Source organism: Gorilla gorilla, chromosome 12, assembly GCF_029281585.2.
Source record: "Gorilla gorilla gorilla isolate KB3781 chromosome 12, NHGRI_mGorGor1-v2.1_pri, whole genome shotgun sequence".
NCBI lineage: Eukaryota > Metazoa > Chordata > Mammalia > Primates > Hominidae > Gorilla > Gorilla gorilla.
The window spans coordinates 57560227-57582387 of NC_073236.2; the positions used below are offsets into that span (position 1 = coordinate 57560227).

A 22161-nucleotide genomic window follows, 5' to 3' on the forward strand; every position below is an offset into this window, starting at 1 on the left:
AAGGTTAGATAGTTGATCATGGCCTATTCCCTCCCATGTTCCACACCTCAGGTCAACTGTCTAACAATTGTCTCTGAGTTTTATCTCAGCTCAAATGTTTTAGGATTAAGAGTCAGAGTCTATAGTCTCATACTTAAAAGCAATATAAGAACATTTGGTGTGTGTAAAAACTACTTGAAATTGTACAGGCTTTTGAATTATGTAGACTAGGATTCAAATCCCAGCTCAGCCTCTTACTAGCTGTATCCAATAATTGTGTTAGGATGACATGAAATAGTGCATGTAAAGCCTGTCTCTTTCTCTCTTTTCTCTCTCTGTCTCATACACACAAGATAGGATATTAGCCAGAGGCTCAAACCTGCACAGTTCATCTAGAGTTTCAGAGTAACAACTGAAAAAGGTTTGTTTACCATTGTCTAGATATTTGAAAAAACTTGAACCATAGTATGATTGAGATGAGAACCACTGGCCATTCAACAATAATCACCTCAGGCACCTACAACCTCTTAAGAAAAAAAAAAACGGTTGGATTTAATCTGTATTGTCATTTCTAATCCATTTTCATGTAGCTTTTAAATAAGATATTTGAATAAAATATTCAATCTATTAGACAAATAATGTTGTAAAATAGCAAGGCTATGTGCATATATTACAGCACAAAATGTCAGTACAGAAACATACTTAGGTCATTCTACTGCACTGAGTAAGATGAATTAGCACCATCTATCCCAGAGGCACTGAGTACAATGATCTAGTTCTAGGTCTCCCTCAGAAATTGCAGAGTGGCGTTGTCTAAATCATGGAAAAATCCTAGGCTAAGGTTTTCATTTGTGGGTTGGGAGGACTGCACTATATATGTTTTTATGTTTTCCCCCCCTTTTATTCCTTTTATTAAGAGATTCTCCCACATCCAGTACAATGAACCACATAAGATAAATAATATAATATTTCTCCAAGTGTGGTCCTTGAACTATGTAACATAAGAATCACTTGAAATGTTAACCAGACTTACACATCTTGAAAACCATTTTATACAATGAAACCAAATGGGGAAAGAATTAAACATGTAGAAAATAACCTCCCTCTTGAGTGTAGTTAATAACATTGGTTGAACCTTGGAATCACATGGGAATTTAACTAGTAAGGATACCCGAGTCACTTCAGAGAATTTGATTCAATGGATTTTGGGTGTTACCTGAGTATTGGAATTGATTAAAAATCTTTCCAGGTGATTCTAATAGTGGGAATAATGACTGCCCTTGTTCTAAACCAGAGTTTTTCCACTTAATGTGTATCTAAATAATCAGAGGATCCTGTTAAACTATAGATTCTGATTTAGTACATCTGAGGTTGAACCAGAGACTTTGCATTTCGAACAAGCTCCCAGATGATGCTGATGCCGCTTATCTCAGACTATCCTAGGTAGTCAAGTTAAAAAAAATCTTTTGCAAACAGACACAATTATATTATATATTATTGCTTTTGTATAATTCTGGGAATCCTGCATAGTCAATCTTTTGGTTTTCTGTCTGTGAAACATTCCCTGAAAACAGCACCAACATATTTACAGAGCTCTCTTCAAAACAGAAAAACGTTTCTAAACAGGTTATGTCTAAAATAATAAAAAGAAAAACAAAAGGAATCAAACAAAAATAACTAGACAGAAAAATTAATAATAATGATGATGATTTGACGAATCTATGTGGAAGAGAATCTAAATGCCTCAGAATTCTATGAAAAGAGGCAAGTTTTAAATTGAAATGTGATTCAAGAGGTTGAGACACCCATTTTGACTATGAAACAGAGTAACTAACAATTTTCTGCTTCTCTTCCTCCATGGCCATTCTCTGTCCACAGTTGAAGGGTTGTTAAAGAGTTCTTTCAGCATCACTTAGGCTTTTAAAAAAGTGATGGGAACACCTATCCTTGGAAGAACTAGGTAAGGGGAATCAGCATCAGTACTGGCAGTCCTAGTCTATTCTTGGCAGCTCAGCACAAGGCTATTGACAGGATTGAAGAAGCTAAAATTGTTCCCACTCTTGCACCCACCTTGTACTGTAATTTCAGCAGGAGTCAGAATTTGGCAGATAAGTCAAAGGACTTGAATATTTTCATTTATCTTCATGTCAATTATTTACAAGTGCCTCTCATTTTTTCTCTTCTGTCAGAGGGCTGACAATGTTTTGCCAAAAATAGGTAGCATTGATGTAGAGGAAAAGTGACAAAATTAATTATTGAAATTGAGTATTAGAGATTCAATAAGTGGTTGAAGCTGCTACAGTTTTGTTATCAGTACAGTGGACACTGATCACATTTGTGTATTGAGCACTTGAAACATAGGTGATTTGAACTGAAATACAAGATAAGTGTAAAACACATACCAAATTTCAAAGATTTAGCATGATGAAAATGGAATGAAATTAGAAGTCAATTTGATGAAATGTCCCAAACTAATAACTATCTACCTTGAAAAAGTAGAAAACTTTTTAAAAGTATAAATTTAATCCAAGCCATGTGGAAGGAAGAAAATGATAATGGTTGAGCATAAAAACAATTTAAATAGGAAATATAAAATAATAGAAAACCATGTTTGTTATTTGAAAGATCAACAAAACTTATAAAATCTCTAGTAAGAATAACCAGAAAAAAGAAAAAAGTCTCAAATTACTAAAATTAGAAATTAAATAACATATATTACTATTGACATAGAAATAAAGATGATTATAAGTACTATAAAGAATTGTCAACAAATTAGATTTAAAATAAAATTGAGACATTTCTAAAAAGCTACAATTTACTAAAACTGACTCAAGAAGAAATATAAATTGTAAATACTTTTATAAAAAGTAAATAAACTAAATCTATACTATTAAAAAAATCTCAATCTCAGAAGATTTTAACACTGATTCTGTCAAACATTGGGAGAATGAATACCAATTCTTTATAAACTCAAAAATTGGAAGAGAAGGGTACACTTTTCTTCTTCTTCTTCTTCTTTTTGTTTTTTTCGATGGAGTCTTTCTCTGTCACCCAGGCTTGAATGCAGTGGTGAAATCTCGGCTCACTGCAACCTCTGCCTCCTGGGTTCAAGTGATTCTCCTGCCTCAGCCTCCTGAGTAGCTGGAACTACAGGCACATGCCACCATGCCTGGCTAATTTTTTGTATTTTTAGTAGAGATGGGGTTTCACCATGTTAGCCAGGATGGTCTCGATCTCCTGACTTCGTGATCTGCCTGCCTCGGCCTACCAAAATGCTGGGATTACAGGCATAAGCCACCACGCCCGGCCAAGAAGGGTAAATTTTCTGACGCTTCCTACAACGTAAATATAACCCTGTTAGCATAACTAAATGAAAACGTCACCATAAAGAAAAAAAACTATAGACCAATATATCCTATGAAAATAATGCAAAAAGTCAACCAAATACTAACAGAACCATGCACTGTACAAAAGGATTTTATATACCATGGCCAAATGGAGTTCATCCTAGAAATTCAAGGTTGGTTCAACAGACAAAATAATCAATGTAATATACCATATTAATACAGTCAAGTGCCATATAAAGACATTTCAGACTGCATAGACAATGGTGGTCCCAGAAGATTATAATGAAGCTGAAAAATTTCTATTGAGTAGTGACATCATAGTTATCATAACTTTGTAGTGCAATGCATTATTTATGTATTTGTGGTGATGCTGTTTGAACAAACCTACAATGCTGCAAATCATATGAAAGTATAGTACATAAACTATACATAGTACATAGTGCTTGAAAGTAAATGACTGTTACTGATTTGTGTGTTTATTAGACTATACTTTTTTGTATTTTAGAATGTACATCTACTTATTAAAAAATGGTTAAACGTAAGACAGCCTTAGGCAGGTTCTTCAAGAGGTATTCCAGATGAAGGCATTGTTATCGTAGGAGATGACAGCTGCATGCATGGTATTGCCCCGAAGACCTTCTAGTGGGGCAAGATAAGGATGTGAAAGACAGTGATACTGATTATCCTGATCCTGTGTAGGCCCAAGCTAATGTGTGCATTTGTCTTAGTTTTTAACAAAAAAAGATAAAAAAATTAAAAATAGAAAAAAAGCATATAGAATAAGGACATAAAGTATTTTTGTACAACTGCATACTATGTTTGTGTTTTAAGCTATGTGTTATGAAAAAGGAACAAATACTTTAAAATATTAAAAATTTTACAAAGTAAAATAGTTACAGTAAGTCAAGATTAATTTATTATTGAAGAAAAATTTTTTATAAACTTAGTTTCCCCTAAGTGTACGGTGTTTATAAAGTCTATGGTGGTGTACAGTAATGTCTTAGGCCTTCACATTCACTCACCACTCACTCACTGACAATTCCAGTGCAACTTCTAGTCCCACAAGCTCCATCCAAAATACGTGCCCTATATAAGTCTACGATTTTAACATCTTTTATGCTGTATTTTTACTCTATCTTTTCTATGTTTAGATACACAAATATTTCCTGTTGTGTTCCAGTTGTCAAAAGCATTCAGTACAGCATCATTGTGTACAGGTTTGTAGCCTAGGAAAAATAGGCTGTATCATACAGCCTGGGTGTCTAATAGGCTGTGCTATTTAGGTTTGTGTACACTCTGTGATGTTTGGAAAATGATGAAATCGCCATATGTTGCATCTCTCAGAATGTATTCCTGTTGCTAAGCTACACTTGAATGAAGAATGGACAAAACCACGTGAAAACCCACAAAGCCATGAAGGAGCAGGCGGCTGGGAGGCAGTTGTGCCACCCAGAACCTGGCCATCAGTGCTCCTCCAGACTCCTGGTAGGAGACGCCACCACAGGTGCTGGGCCCGCTTGGGTCTGGGCCTTAAGTTGGCCCTGCTGCCAGCATTCAGCCCAGACTCCAAGCACAGAGCATGGGCTGACTCCTCACCTGCCTTCCAGATAACACTCCTGGGGCAGCTAAGGGACACAGGGCCAAGCTCCCTCCTACTTCCTGGTTGTTGCAGAGCAAAGAAGATGAGGGAGAACTAATTATATTCTTTAGGTCTAAATATAGTTGAAAAATGTGTAGGAGGAGATTAAGGTAGCAGATAGGACACAGGACTAGCTCGCAGCTTCTGCTCAGATGGACAGAGCAGCATGTAGACACTCACATCGTGAATTTTTGATCCAAAAACTACCATAGCAACATACCAGAAAAGCCAAAAGAATTCACAGACTCTTTGAAGGAACTGGATCACCACTGCAGACTCCCTGAGATGCCAAAAAACTGTGATTCTGCTTGCTTTCTCAACTGGGAGGGTCATGGGCTGTGGCAAGTTCTCAGCCCTGGTCACCAGCTGCCTGGAAATAGACTGGGTGCTACTTGCGGGGGGATGGTAGGTGCCTGATCAGCCTTTATAACTTTGGGCTGCATAGGAGTGGGGTGAGGCCTGTGACTGCCAGCTTTCCTCCCCTTCCCTGGCAACCTTTATAACTCAGAGGAGGCAGCCATAATCCCCCTGGGAATATAACTCCATTGGACTGGGAACCACAGCCTCATCCCCCATAGCAGCCAAAGCAAGCCCCACCCAAGGAGAGGCTGAGGTTAGACCTGCCTATTCCTGCCCCCACCTGGTAGTCTTTCTCTACCTGCCCTGGTAGCCAGACAAAGGTCACAATCTCTTGGGAGCTCTGTGGCCCTGCTCACTGCCTGAAAACCTGAATACTTAACCAAGCATACCTAGGGCAAGTTTGCATCCTCTCTATAGGACCACAGCTGATGAACACTTGAAAGTGCTACCTCCTGGCTGGAGGCCAACCAATACAACACCAGTGCACTTAACAAAAACAAAACCAAAAACCCTCACAGAGCTCACTTCACTCCCATGCTACTTCCACCACAGCAGGTGTTGGTATCCATGCCTGTAAGACCTGAAGGCAGATTACATCACAGGACTCTTTGTAGGCACTTTCCAGTACTAGCCCAAAGCCTGGTAGTTCTGCTGGGTGTCTAGAACCACAAAAGCAAAAACAATCACTACAGTTTGGTTCTCATGAAGCCCCATTCCTAGGGGAAGGGGGAGAACACCACATCAAGGGAACACCCTGTGGGACAAAATAATCTGAACAGCAACCCCTGAATCCTAGATCTTCCCTCTGACATAGTCCACCCAAATGAGAAGGAAGCAGAAAACTCTCGCAACATGACAAAACAAGGCTCTTTAACACCCCCGAAGATCATACCAGCTCACGAGCAATGGAACCGAACCAAGAAAAAATCTCTGAATTGACAGAAAAAACAATTCAGAAGGTCAATTATTAAGCTAATCAAGGAGGCAGCAGAGAAAGGTGAAGTCTAACTTAAAGAAATAAAAAACACGATACAGGACATAAAAGAATAATTATTCAGTGAAATAGATAGCATAAACAAAAAACAACCACAAGAATAAAACAAGCAGAAGAACAAACTTCAGAGCTCAGAGACAAAATTTTCAATCCATCAAAGACAAACAAAAAAGAATAACAAAGAAATGAACAATACCTCCAAAAAGTTTGGGACAATGTTAAACATCCAAAGCTAAGAATGATTGGTGTTCCTGAGGAAGAAGAGAAACCTAAAAGTTTGGAAAACATATTTGAAGGAATAACTGAGGAGAACTTTCCCAGCCTTGCTAGAGATCTAGACATTCAACTACAAGAAGTGCAAAGAACACCTGAGAAATTCATTGTAAAAATATTGCTGCATAGACACATAATCATCAGGTTATCTAGAGTCAAGACAAAGGACAGAATCTTAAGAGTGGTGAGGCAGAAGCATCAGGTAACCTATGAAGGAAAATCTATCAGATTAACAGCAATTTCTCAGCAGAAACCCTACAAGCTAGAAGGGATTGGGGTCCTATTTTTAGCTTCCTTAAACAAAACAATTGTCAACCAAGAATTTTGCATCCAGTCAAACTAAGCTTCATAAATGAAGGAAAGATACAAACTTTTCCAGACAAACAAATGCTAAGACAATTTGCCACTACCAAGCCAGCAATACAAGAACCACTAAAAGGAGTTCTAATCTCAAAACAAATCCTTGAAATACACCAAAATAGAACCTACTTAAATGATAAATTTCAGAGGACCTATATAATAGCAACACAATGAAAAAAATAAAACAAAAACAAAGTATTCAGGCAACAAATAGCATGATGAATAGAATAGTACCACACATCTCAATACTAACATTGAATGTAAATGGCCTAAATGCTCCACTTAAAAGGTATAGAGTGGCAGAAGGTATAAGAATTCACCAAGTTTCTACTATCTTCAGGAGACTCCTGTAACATATAAGGAATCACATAAACTTAAGGTTAAGAGGTAGAAAAAGACATTCCATGCAAATGGACACCAGAAGCCAGCAAGAGTAGCTATTCTTATATCAGCAAAACAAACACTGAAGCAACAGCAGTTAAAAAAGACAAAGGGGGCATTATATAATGATAAAAGGACTAGACCAACAGGAAAATATCACAATTCTAAATATATATGCACCTAATACTAGAGGTCCCACATTTATAAAACAATTACTACTAGACCTAAGAAATGAGATAGATGGCAACGCAATCATAGTGGAGGACTTTAATACTCCACTGACAGCACTAGACAGATCTTCAAGACAGAAAGTCAACAAAGAAGCAATAGGCTTAATCTATACCCTATAACAAATGGACTTAACAGATATTTGTAGAACATTCTATCCAGCAACTACAGAATATACATTCTATTTATCAGCACATGGAACCTTCTCCAAGATAGACCAAATTATAGACCACAAAACAATTCTCAGTAAATTTAAGAAATTTGAAATTATATCAGGTATGTTCTTAGACCACAGTGGAATAAAATTGAAAATCAGCTCTAAAAGGAACCCTCAAAACCATGTAAATCCATGGAAATTAAATAACCTGCTCCTGAATGATCATTGGGTCAACAATGAAATAAAGATGGAAATTAAAAATTTCTTTGAACTGAACAATAGGAGTGGCACAACCAATCAAAACATCTGGGATACAACAAAAGTAGTGCTAAGAGTAATGTTCATAGCATTAAATGCCTACATCAAAAAGTCTAAAAGAGCACAAATAGACAATCTAAGGTCACACCTCATGGAACCAGAAAAACAAGAACAATCCAAACTCAAACCCAGCAGAGGAAATTAAATAATGAAAATCAGAGCAGAATTAAATGACATTGAAACAAACAAATAAAAACAGTAAAAAACATAAATGAAACAAAAACTGGTTCTTTGTAAAGATACAATTGATAGACTATTAGCAAGATTACCCAAGAAAAAAAGAAGATTCAAATGAGCTCAATTAGAAAATAAATGAGAGATATTACAGCTGATACCACAGAAATACAAAAGGTTATTCAAAGCTACTATGAACACCTTTACACACAAAAACTAGAAAACCTAGAGGAGATGGATACATTCCTGGAAATATACAACCTTCCTAGATTAAACCAGGAAGATAATAGAAACTCTGAACTGACCAATACTAAGCAGCAAGATTGAAATGGTAATTTAAAAACAGACAACAACAACAAAAAAGTTCAGGACCAGATGAATTCACAGCTGAATACTATCAGAAATTCAAAAAAGAATTGGTACCAATCCCATTGACAGTATTCCAAAAGATAAAGAGGGAATTCTCCCTAAATCAGTCTATGAAGACAGTATCACCCTAATACCAAAACCAGAGAAAGACATAACAAAAAAAAAAGAAAACTATAAACCAATATCCATGATGAACATAGATGCAAAAATCCCCAACAAAATACTAGAAAACCAAATCCATCAGGATATCAAAAAGATAATACACCATGATCAAGTGGGTTTCATACCAGGGATGCAGGGATGGTTTAACACACACACAAATCAATATATGTTATACAGTATATAAACAGAATTTAAAACAAAAATCACATGACTATCTCAGTAGATGCAGAAAAAGGTACGGACAAAATCCAGCATCCTTTTATGATTAAAACCCTCAGCAAAATTGGCATAGAATGGGCATACCTTAAGGTGATAAATGCCATCTATAACAAATCCACAGCTAAGATTATAGTGAATGGAGAAAAGTTGAAAGCATTCCCTCTGAGAATGGAACAAGACAAGGATGTCCACTTTCATCACTTCTATTCAACATAGTACTGAAGTCCTAGCCAAAGTAATCAGACAAGAGAAAGAAATGAAGGACATCCAAATTGGTAAAGAGAAAGTCAAACTATCAGTGCTGATGATACGAACATATACCTAGAAAACGCTAAAGACTCATCCCGAGAGCTCCTTGAACTGGTAAATGAATTCAGCAAAGTTTCAGGATACAAAAGTAACATATACAAATTAGTAGTTCTGCTACACACCAACAGCAACCAAGGTGAGAATCAAATCAAGAACCCAACTCCTTCACAATAGCTGCCAAAAATATATATTATAAAATACTTAGTAATAGATCTAACCAAAGAGATGAAAGATCTCTGCAATGAAAATGAAAAAAACACTGCTTAAAGAAATCATAGATGACACAAACAAATAAATACACATCCCATGCTCATGGATAGGTAGAATCAATATTACGAAAAAGACCAGACTGCCAAGAGCGATCTACAAATTCAATGCAATCCCCATCAAAAATACCACCATCATTCTTCACAGAACTAGAAAAAAATTCTAAAATTCATATAGAACCAAAAAAGAGACCACATAGCCAAAGTAAGATTAAGCAAAAAGCACAAATCTGGTGGGATCACATTACCTGACTTCAAACTATACTACAGGGCCATAGTCACCAAAACAGCATAGTATTGGTATAAAAATTGGTACACAGACCAATGGAACAGAATAGAAAACCCACAAATAATAAAGTCAAATACTTACAGCTGACTGAACTTCAACAAAGCAAACAAAAACATAAAGTGGGGAAAGGACAACCTACTCAAGAAATGGTAATGGGATAATTGGCAATTCACCTGTAGAAGAATGAAACTAGATCTTTATCTCTCACTTTATACAAAAATCAACTCAAGATGGATCAAAGACTTAAATCTATGACCTGAAACCACAAAAATTCTAGAAGATAACATCAGAAAAACATTTTAGACATTGACTGAGGCAAAGACTTCATGACCAGGAACCCAAAAGCAAATGCAGCAAAGACAAAGATAAGTTAATGGGACTTAATTAAACTAAAACACTTTTGCACAGCAAAAGAGGTAATCAGCAGAGTTAATAGACAACACAGAGAATAGGAGAACATCTTTGAAAACTATGCATCCAACAAAGGACTAATATATTTAGAAACTACACAGAACTCAAATCAGCAAGAACAAAACCAATAATCCCATCAAAAACTGGGCTGAGGACATGAATACATGATTCTCAAAAGAATCAATCGTGGTAAATAACCAACAAGCAAACGAAAAAATGCTCAACATCACTAATGATCAGGGAAATGCAAACCAAAACCACAATGTGATACCACCTTACTCCGGCAAGAGTAACCATAATCAAAAAATAATTTAAAAAAAAGATATTGGCATGGATGTGGTGAGAAAGGAACACTCTTACACTGATGGTGGGAAACTAAACTACTAGAACCGCTATGGAAATTAGTGCGGAGATTTCCTGAAGAACTATAAGTAGATCTATCTTTTGATCCAGCAATACACTCCTTGGTATCTACCTAGAGGAAGTCATTATATCTAAAAGGTAGTGATACTTGCACATGCATATTTATAACAGCACAATTTGCAATTACCAAAATGTGGAACCAGTCCAACTGCCCATCCATCAACGAGCGTAAAAAGAAAATGTTATATGTGTATACACACACACACACACACATACACACACACACACACACACACACACACACACACACACACACACACACCGTGGAATACTATTCAGCCATAAAAAAGGAATGAAATAAAGGCATTTGCAGCAAGCTGGATGGAATTGGAGACTATTATTGTAAGTGAAGTAACTCAGGAAGTGAAAACCAAACATTGTATGTTTTCACTCATATGTGGGAGCTAGGCTATAAGCACCCAAAGGCAGAAGAAAGGGAAAGGGTTGTGGGTGGTGAGGGATAAAAGACTACGCATTGTGTACAGTGTATACTGCTTGGATGATGGGTGCAACAAAATCTCAGAAATCACCACTGAATAACTTATTCATCTAACCAAATGCCATCTGTTCCCCCAAAAACCTATTGAAATAAAAAAAATTTAAAAACCCACATGACCATTTCAATAGATATGTGAAAAACAACAAAATCTGACACCCTTTTATGACAAAAGGTAAATCAACAAGTAGAAATACAAAAGAACTTCAATCCAATAAAAAGCCACATCTAACTTTATACTTAATGGTCAAAGATTTCCTTCTAATATTGAACCAAGGATGTCTGTCCTCCTTCTACTCAGCATTGTACTAGAGGTACTATTCAGGGAAATGAGACAAACAAACAAAAACAGAAATAAAAGTTATTCAGGTTGGAAAGAAACAAGTTAAAATCTCTTATTTACTTATCGCATTATCCTGCATATAATTATACAGAATTTCCAATGAAACAATTACAGCTAATAAATTAGTTCAGCAAGGTTTCAGAACACAAGATCAATATAGAAAAATCAACCGTATTTTTGCACACTGTCAGTGCATAATCCAAGGATAAAGTTGTTTAAAAATTCCATTTATCATAACATCAAACACAACAAAGCACTTAGGTGTAAGTATATGTAAAAAGGTAGAAGACTTGTATAGTAAAACAATATAATATAAAAGAAATTAAGTAAGACAAGTAAATAGAAAGCATCACATGTTCACTGATCAGAAGATTTAATATGTTAATATATCAATCCTCCTAAAATTGATATAAACATTTAATGCACTCCCTATAAGATTTGCAGCTTCTTTTGTTTGCTTGTTTTTTGTTTGTTTGTTTGTTTTTGTTTTTGGTTGCTTTTTTGTTTGTTTTTTTTTGGAAGAAATTGACAAGCTGATCTAAAATATATATATGTTAAACCAAAAAACCCATATTAGGTAAGATAACTTTTTGAAAAAATACATTAAAAGATTCTCACCTTTCAATTTCAGAACTTACAACAAGAAAGCTCCAGTAATCAAGGCAGTGCAGTACTTGCATAATAATAAATATAAATATATTAAATAGAAATGAGAATACTGAAATACATTTATAGTCTTTTTTTTTTTTGACGACAGTTTCAAGACAATTTATTTTGGAAAAAACAGTATTTTCTACAGTGTTGCTAGGACAATTGGATATCCACATGCAAATAATAATAATCATTTGAACTTTTACCTTCTATCATGTATAAAAATTAACTGTAAAGCCGTAATAGATTTAAATAAATAAATTTGACAATAGAAATTAAAACCATTTTTGCTTCAAAGTACACTATTGAGAATGTAAAAGACAACACGCAGAATGGGAAAAAATATTTGCAATCTATATATCCGATAAGCCGCAGTATTCATAATATATAAAAAATTAACTACTATAAATCAACAACGAAAAGACAAATATCCCATTTTTTTTAATCGATCAAGGATTTGACTAAACATTTTTTCCAAGATGACATACAAATGGCCAATTACCACATGAAAACCTTATTAGTTAATCTCATTAAGAATATGCAGAGGCCGGGCGCGGTGTCTCATGCCTGTAATCCCAGCACTTTGGGAGGCCGAGAGGGGCGGATCACGAGGTCAGGAGATCAAGACCATCCTGGCTAACATGATGAAACCCCGTCTCTACTAAAAAAATAGAAAAAATTAGCCGGGCGTGGTGGCGGGTACCTGTAGTCCCAGCTACTCGGGAGGCTGAGGCCGGAGAATGGCGTGAACCTGGGAGGCGGAGCTTGCAGTGAGCCAAGATCACGCTACTGCACTCCAGACTGGGTGACAGAGACTCCATCTCAAAAAAAAAAAAAAAAAAAGAATATGCAAACCATAGAGTGAGGTGGCTCACGCCTGTAATCCCAGCACTTTGGGAGGCTGAGGCAGGCGGATCACGAGGTCAAGAGTTTGAGACTAACCTGGCAACATGATGAAAACTCATCTCTAAAAAAAAATACAAAAATTAGCTGGGTGCAGTGGTGTGCGCCTGTAGTCCCAGCTACTCAAGAGGCTGAGGCAGGAGAATCACTTGAACCCGGGAAGCGGAGGTTGCAGTGAGCCGAGATTATGCCACTGCACTCCAGCCTGGGCAACAAAGTGAGGCTCTATCTCAAAAAAAAAAAAAAACAAAACCAAGAACACAATGAGATAACACTTTACACCTACTAGGATGGCTTTTAGAATAAGAAGAAAGAAACTTGCAAGCATCAGTGATGACGAAGAGAAATTAGGGGCCTCACACTTTGCTAAGAACAACGCAAAATGGTACAGCTTTCTTGTAAACATATTTTGGCAGTTTCCATATTTTGACAGTTTCCATATGACTCACAAATCCTACTACTAGTTATATAGCAAAAAAAAATGAAAATCTATGTTCACACAAAAACTTGTATACCATGTTCATAGTAGCATTATTCATAGTAGCCAAAATTAGAAACAACTCAAATGTCCATCAATTCATGAATTAATTTAAAAAGGTATAATTCATGAAATAAAATATTATTCAGCCATAAAAAATAGGTTATTGCTTTCTGGTCCAACATTGATGGATCTTGATAACATTATGTAAATAAAACCCAGACATAGAAGACCACATATAACGGGTTTCCATTTATATGAAATAGCAAGAATGAACAAATGTACACAAGACTAATGGTTTCGGTTACCTTGGTGAGTCTACAGGAATTATTCCTAATGGGTATCAGGAAGTATTCCTAATGGGTATCAGGAAGTATTCCTAATGGGTACCTGGGATTTGTGTGTGTGTGTGTGGGATGATAAACATGTTCTGGAATTAGTCAAATGATAGCACAGCTTTTTGAATATGGTTAAAATCTGCCAAGTTGTACACTTTAAATTGCATATTTTTTGGTATGTAAAATATTTATCTCGATTATTTTTTAAAAAGCTATTTCTGAAGGGATCATAAAGCTTGAAAATAATTTAAGTGTTTCAGATTACTACCTCAGAATATTTATAGGAATTCAGAGATACTCAGCATCCATCAAGTAAAATTTACAATGTCTAGCATTTATTCAATTAATTATGTATGCAAATAAGCAAGAAAACACAACGGTAATGAGAAAACCTAAACAATCAAAACTGACCTACAATTAACAAAGCCTTGAGAATTATCAGAGAAGAGTATTAAAACAATTATGTAACTGTATTTCTTACCTTTAAAAACTAAATTGTCTAAATAATATATAGAGAATTGACCCAAATCAATAGAGAAGGAAGCACCAATCCCTAAAATGTATAGAAGAAAGATCCCATCCCTAAAATGACAACTATAAGAGATTATTAGCAGATTAGAAATTGCACAATGAAAGATTTGTAAACTAGAAAATTTAGCAACAGAGACTGTCAAAACTGAAACAGAAAAAAAATGATTTGAGTCTTCCTATCTATGAGCATGGAATATCTCTCCATTTATTTACTTCCTTAATTTCTTTAATCAATTTTCAGTCTTTCTCATAAAGGTCTTGTACATATTTTGTGAGATTTATACCTATGTATTTTATTTTGGGGCAATGCTAATGTAAATGGTAATGCCTTTTTAATTTCAAATTCCACTTGTTTATTTCTAGTATAGCAATTGACTTTTGTATGTTAACCTTTTATCCTCCAATCTTGTTATAATGACATATAAGTTACAGGATTTTTTTCTATCAATTCTTTCTTTTTTTTTTCTTTCTTTCTTTCTTTTTTTTTTTTTAAAGAAACAATGTCTTGATGTCTCACTCCACCTCTCAGGCTTGTGTGCAGTGGCACGATCATAGTTCACTGCAGCCTCAAATGCCTATGCTCAAATGTCCCTCCTGCTTCAACCTCCTGAATATCTGGGAATACAGGTGTATGCCACCATGACTGGCTAAATTATTAATTAATTAATTTATTTATAGATGTTTAGAGACTACATTTTACCATATTGACGGCTGGTCATGAACTCCTTGCCTCAAGCAATACCTCAGTCTCGGCCTCCCAAGTAGCTGGGATTATGGGAATAAGCTACCACATTGAGATTTTTTGTCAATACTTTCAGATTTTTTTGTATGCATAATTATATCCTCTGTGAACAGTTTTATTTCTTCCTTCTCAGTCTGTATATGTTTTATTTCCTTTTCTTGTCTTGCATTATCTAGGACTTCCATATGATGTTGAAAAGAAGTGATAAGACAGGGTATCCTTGGCCAGGCGCGGTGGCTCACGCCTGTAATCCCAGCACTTTGGGAGGCCAAGACGGGCGGATCATGAGGTCAGGAGATCGGGACCATCCTGGCTAACACGGTGAAACCCCATCCCTACTAAAGATACGAAAAATTAGCCAGACATGGTGGCGGGCACCTGTAGTCCCCGCTACTCGGGGGGTTGAGGCAAGAGAATGACGTGAACCTGGGAGGCGGAGCTTGCAGTGAGCCGAGATCGTGCCACTGCACTCCAGCCTGGGTGACAGAGCGAGACTCCGTCTCAAAAAAAAAAAAAAAAAAAAAAAAAAAAAAGACAGGGTATCCTTGCCTTGCTTCTGATCTTAGTGGAGAAGTGTGTAGTTTCTCAAAATTAAGTATGCTGCTAGATGCAGGTTTTTCACAGAAGTCCTTTTCCAGTTGAGAAATTTTTCTTCTATTTCTGGTTTGCTGAGAGTGTTTATCATGAATGTGTCCTTGATTTTGTCAATCAACTTTTCTGTGTCTATCAATATGATTATGTGTTTTTTCTATAGTCTATTGATGTGATAAGATTACATTAATTGATTTTAAAACATTCATCCAGGCTTGCATGCTTAGGATAAGTTTCACTTATGATGTATCTTTTCACATGTTATGGTATTTGATTTACTATTTTGTTGAGGATTTTTGCATTTATGTTCATGAGAGATATTGGTCTCTAATTTTCTTATAGTGTCTTGGTCTGATTTTGATATTAGGGTAATTCTGGCCTCATAGAATTAGTTAGAAAGTAAACCCTCTGTTTCTAACATATGAAAGAGATTATAGAGAATTGGTATCATTTCTTCTTTAAATGATTGGTAGCATTCACACTTGAACCCATCTGAGCCTGGTGCTTTCATTTTGGAAGGTTATTAATTAACACAACTCCCTTAATACAAGTAAGCCTATTTAAAAGATGGACTATTTTTTTTCTGCTGTGAGTTTTCTTAGCTTGTGTCTTTAAAGAGTATTGGTCCATTTCATCCTGGTTATAAAATTTGTTACTCTTGTTATTTGATGGCTGATGTTTCAATATATATTCCCAATATTTTCAGTAATCTTTTCTTACCTACTTCATTAAATATGTTTTTCCCCCATGTAGTAATGGTTTTCTTCTTTAAAGACTAAATCTTACCATGTTGACTGCTGGTCATGAACTCCTTGCCTCAAGCAATACTTCAGTCTCGGCCTCCCAAGTAGCTGGGATTATGGGAATAAACTATCACACTGAGATTTTTTTGTCAATACTTTCAGATATTTTTTGCATGCATAATCATGTTCTCTGTGAACAGTTTTATTTCTTCCTTCTCAGTCTGTATATGTTTTATTTCCTTTTCTTGTCTTATTGCATGATCTAGGACTTCCATATAATGTTGAAAAGAAGTGATAAGACAGGGTGTCCTTGCCTTGCTTCTAATCATAGTGGAGAGGCATCTTTTTAAAATGCCAGCTAATACTACTACCATTAATATTATTGTCATTACATACATTTGTTTGTCTCCAGTGAAGTTAACATAAAAGATTTAAACCAGACTGTCTAGATTTAAACCTCCAAATTCCTTGCCCTTGGGTAAGAAAATTAATCTTTCTAGTCCACTTTTCTGATGAGTTAAATAAAGGTCAGACTCAAAAAGTTGCTTTGAGGATTAAATTAGTTAGTAGAGAAAAGCACTTATAAAATTATCTAACACACTGTAAGCACTTCACAAATGCTGGCCCTATGTTTGCTATTATAAAGTTATAGAATCTCGTAGAATACCTGTAAGTTGTTCATCTTCTCATTTCCCAGGACTTATCACAGTAGCTGGTGCAATAGACTCTTTGAGTTAAGTGGCATGAGGGATTAAGAAATGGAAGTTGGCTCTTTCCTCTTCCTTTGTAGAATCAAATATTATGACAAAATAATAATTTATAAAAACAGAGTCAAGAGATCTGCCAAGTTAGCCTATATTAGTTAAATGGTAGGGATGGTATTCGCAAGTGTCTTCCTAATACTTTTAAGAAAGAAAAATATTTTACTTTCTGTAATACAAAAGTATGTCACATCAGGATTGTGTAGACACAATTTGATAATAGAAAAAGCATTAGGTTTCTTAAGATTACATTTGCTATAAGTTATACTGCGTTATGATATGGGTAGCTTCCATTAAGTCAATCTTTTTCTATAAATGTGACCACAAATGACCAACTTAAGAAAACTTTAAATGAGTGGAGCTTATTGTGTTGGAATAATTCTAAAGTTCATAAATTGATAATATTTGTAAACTTTAAACTGTGTATATGTTCTATTCAATAGCACAATTCAAAATTAATGAAAGCAAAAAGTAGCTATAGATTGATGTACCAGAGTGCGTACTGCTTGCCAAGTGGTAAAAAAAATATATATATCCTTGAAATTGATTTATGCTTTTTTACCTGTAAGATGTTTTGCAAATATTTGGTAGTTTATTTTCTTTAAGGTATCAAATTTTTTGGCATACATGTAGATTCTAAGTTTTGCAAAGCTACTAGAAACAAAATTTAGATTTAGCATTTGAGAGCAAGAAATATAAAACTTTAAATATATTTAAATATTGTATTTCTTATGCATAATACAGTGTAGATAATAAATACCATTATACCCAGTTTCTCAAAAAGAAAAAAAACCTCTTTTATCAAATGTAAATACCATGAATATTAGGTCTATCCTAAATTACATATGCATTTTTAAGTTGTATTACATAATATTTAGTATATGACAAAAAAGGTATATAATTTATATGTGAGGTATAAACCATAAACTAGACTTCCATGAACACAACTGATTGTTACCAACACTGCTGCCTGCACCTGGTGCTGTTTCACCATCCATTCTCCTGCCTTTCTCACTAAACTTATGATAAATGGATTTTGTATCATCCCTTTGCTTTGTTTTTAATAATTTTATTATATACTGTTTCTAAAATGTATTGTTTAGTGTCATTTTCCTTCAGAGAGAGTATGCATTCCACCAGCATTCACAACAATATTTGTATTGAGCAAGAAGATTCAATGTTATCTCACTATGTTGATGGTTACCTGTCACTGAAAAAGTAAGAAAAGTGACATTACTATTTTGGCTGATATACTTGATTTTGATTATCAATGAAAAATAGAATTGCTATTTTAATAATGGGGGGCAAAGATGGGAGAATATATATTGGCTGCCTCCCAGTAAATTCTATATCCAGTAAAGTTCAAAAAAAAAAAAAAGAGAAAAAAAGAAAGAAAGAAAGCCTATGGCAGCCAAATAGTAGCAGAACTACCAAAGAACCAGAGGCCTTACTAGTAAAAGTTTTGGTCTTCCTAGCAGGTAAAGAGCCCCAATGTGATTACTTGCTTACTGAAAAATAGGGAGCATTAAATACGTATAAGAGGAGATTAGATATGACAACTACACGTTATGTATAGTTGCGGATATGAATTTTAGTAGCTACCTATATTTACTTTCTTAAATGTATATCAAGTTTCATTCATCTATTTACTATCCACTTACTATTTTCTTTACCAGTTCATAGTCATAGTCAACTATAATTTTTTTTTCACTCTGTTAAGGTAGAATTAGAAATAAGCAGAGGAATGGCATCATCTAGAGAAGAATGTCATGCCCATTGAAGGACTACCATTCGTGGAAAAGGTAAGCATGTTTTTGCTTGTGTGACAGAGTTATGTTGCATGGAAGCATGTTGTTGGAAGTTTAAATATATGTAGAAGGTTAGTAAGGAAGCTGTAAGATAAAAGCAAGGGTAATGGATAACTGTCAATTGGTACACAGCCATTCCAAACTCTTGCTAAAAGATGTCTCTCTTCTACAGAATTTACATGATTAAAAATCACCATTTCTCAGATACCCAGATATGAAAGTTCTACATCAAAGTTAACTTTCTTAATTTGTGTAGTATATGAGAGACAGAAGGAAAGTAGAAATTCCTTCTTCTTGATGCTGTAGTTATACCAATGTTGAAAATTTCCAGGATCAACATTCCAGGTTGTTATTAAGTTTTTCTAAAGAAAAATCTGCACTTAGTTTAGATAACTGCACTTAGATATTTAGCAACTGAGTACAGATTTTGAAAGTCCATTAATTATTTTCATGGTTATCCAGAGAATGTTGAGGTAGAAGCAACAGTGGCTTTTTGGTCCTCTGATCTCTTTGTGACTTTTGAACCCATGTAGACCACAGGCCTGTCTCCATGTTTTCCACTTTCTTGACTATGGAAGTGGAAGGTGTGATCCTGGTGGACCTGTTTGATAATCTTTTTCTGGGACCCATTCCTTAAGGTCCTTCTGATAACCATTGCCCTAGCCATTTAATTTCTAAGCACTCCAGTTTTTAGTTGAAATTTCTGAACGCTAAGAGCAGAATGCTGTCTATTCTCTAAAACTGAAAACTACATGTTTAATAAAGCATATTTGTACCTACATGTAGTAAAATAACAGTTATACACATAATTGCTATAAAAACTTTTCTTCAGTTGGAAGAAAAAAAAAAGCATGCAGGACTTAACTACTAGTTGAATCTTTCTTTACAAATCTGAATGACTTACCCAAATCAGAAAGTTACAAATAGAAGAGCGTTTCTCTCCAAGTTGATCTGAAAGCTTTAAGAATTTTATGAGTATAAGTTTTTGATACTGTTACTGTTTATACAGAATGAGTTGAAATTGAAACAAGAACTGAAATATGTGCACATTATGATATTACAATGTATAAAAGGAGCTTTTAATAGTAGAAATAAAAATCCAAAGTCCTTTAATTGAACCAACTAATATGAGAAGCAGAAGAAAGAAATATACTCAGCAAGTAATAAAAATGTCAAACAAGATATTTTAAATTCACAGATTTGAGCACATATAGAAAGTGTAAACTACCATGGTCTGTGACATAGCCTCAGGAAGTCCTGAGAACATGCGCCCAAGGTAGTTGGGTTACAACTTGATTTTATACATTTTAGGGAGACAACAGTTACAGGCGAAGACAAAATCAATACATGTAAGGTATACATTGGCTTGGCCCAGAAAGGCAGAACATCTTGAAGTGGGGGCTTCCAGATCATAGATGGATTCAAAGATTTCCTAATTGGCAATAAGTTGAAAAAGTTAAGCTCTGATTGAAAAGTTGAAGTCAGCTTGAGTTAAGATCATGGGGGTTTTGGAAGCCAACGTTCTTGTCATGTAGCTGAAGCCTCCAGGTTGCAGGCTTCAGAGAGATTAGATAGTGAATGTCTCTTATGAAACCTTAAAAGGTGTCAGACTCTCCAGAAGAAACCTAGTAGGGGAAGGAGATTCTTTACAGAATGCAAATTTCTCTCACAAGAGACAGCTTAGCAGGGCCATTTCAAAATATATCAAAAAAATATATTTTGGGGTAAAATATACTTTGATTTCTTTTAGGGCCTGCTATTTGACATGTGATACTATACCTGAGTCAGGTTGGAAATTGATATCTTATTGCTACTGTTTTGTCCATCTTAATGTCTCTGTTTTTATGTTAATGCTGGTCAGTTGTGTTTAAATTCCAAAGGAAGGAGGGTATGATGAGGCATGCTCAACCTTCACTTCCCATCATGGTCCAAACTTGTTTTTCAGGTTTCTTTGGGATCCCCTTGGTCAAGAGTGGGTCCATTTAGTCAGTTGGTGGCTTAGAATTGTATTTTTGGTTTACAAAAGCAAAATCACAGATAGAAGCTCACCTTTTATTGTCTTTTCAAATAACAGGCTGTTGATTTTATCAATAGAAAATATAATATAAATAAATACATGCTTCCACACTTAGATATTTTAAAAAATCTAATAGGATGGAGTAGTCAATAAATGCCATTTTTCAAAGAGTCAGGGGTTTAACTGAGAACGACTGAATAATCTTTGATAGTGTGACGTCACTGCCAACACTAATGTGATTTAAGACTGAAAAAGAGAGGAACATATTTGGCATGTAGATTGTAATGAGCCTCTGATTTCTTTCTTGAATTAATAAAACCTATTCTAAGAGATGAGATGGATTATTTGGACTGGGTGCAACTGTGTAGACAGCACATGTGACAGAGAGTTTGAGAGTCTCATCCAGGCAGGACAGAGGCTACTTACGACTTAAGCCACGATATGCACGTGCTTTAAATAATATTTATTCACTATGCCTTTCAATGCTATGTCTTCAGTCCTGATCTCTCAACTAACCTCACTATTCATTAATAGGCAGCCCAAATAAGATACATCCAAAACTAAAACCTCGATTTATTTCTTCAGATTTACTCTTCCCTGAATATTCTTCCAATATGACACATGAAGATTACATTATAAAATCTGTTCTCTCTAAAAATATTGTAATTGTAGTTGATTCCTACTTTCTTTTACACCCTGTGTCCAATTACTGGCAAATTTGAATCTTATTTATTCTACATTCAAAATATATTGAGAATCTGAATTTTCTAGATATTGTCACCCTTAGCTCTCTGGGTTGTGGCATTTACCTCTCCCCTGGACTATCACAACACCCTCTATTCTTGTGCCCAATAGTTTCTTTACATGCAACTCAGAGTTATTCCAAAAATAATTAAAATCAAATCAATTATCTGCTCAAAGATTCTCAATGGCTTCCTATACAATTAATAAAATGCAAATCCACCATGACCTATAAAATATCACAGACATTGCCTATCCAGTAACTCAGTGACCTCATACTCTACTCCTCTGTCTCTTTCTCGTTCAGCTCTAGCTTCGTGAGTGTTTTTTTTTCTTAATTTCAATACATGTGCAGATTTT

At 35.1% G+C, this 22161-nt stretch overlaps 1 long non-coding RNA gene across 1 annotated transcript in view; it reads left to right on the plus strand.

The window, feature by feature from the left end:
• Positions 1-19038, plus strand: part of LOC129531874 (uncharacterized) — a 33061-nt gene extending 14023 nt beyond the window's left edge. Inside the window, exon 3 of the long non-coding RNA XR_008677312.1 lies at positions 18956-19038. This is a non-coding gene — a long non-coding RNA (uncharacterized lncRNA). The remainder of the gene's footprint in view (positions 1-18955) is intronic.
• The last annotated feature ends 3123 nt before the right edge of the window (positions 19039-22161 follow it).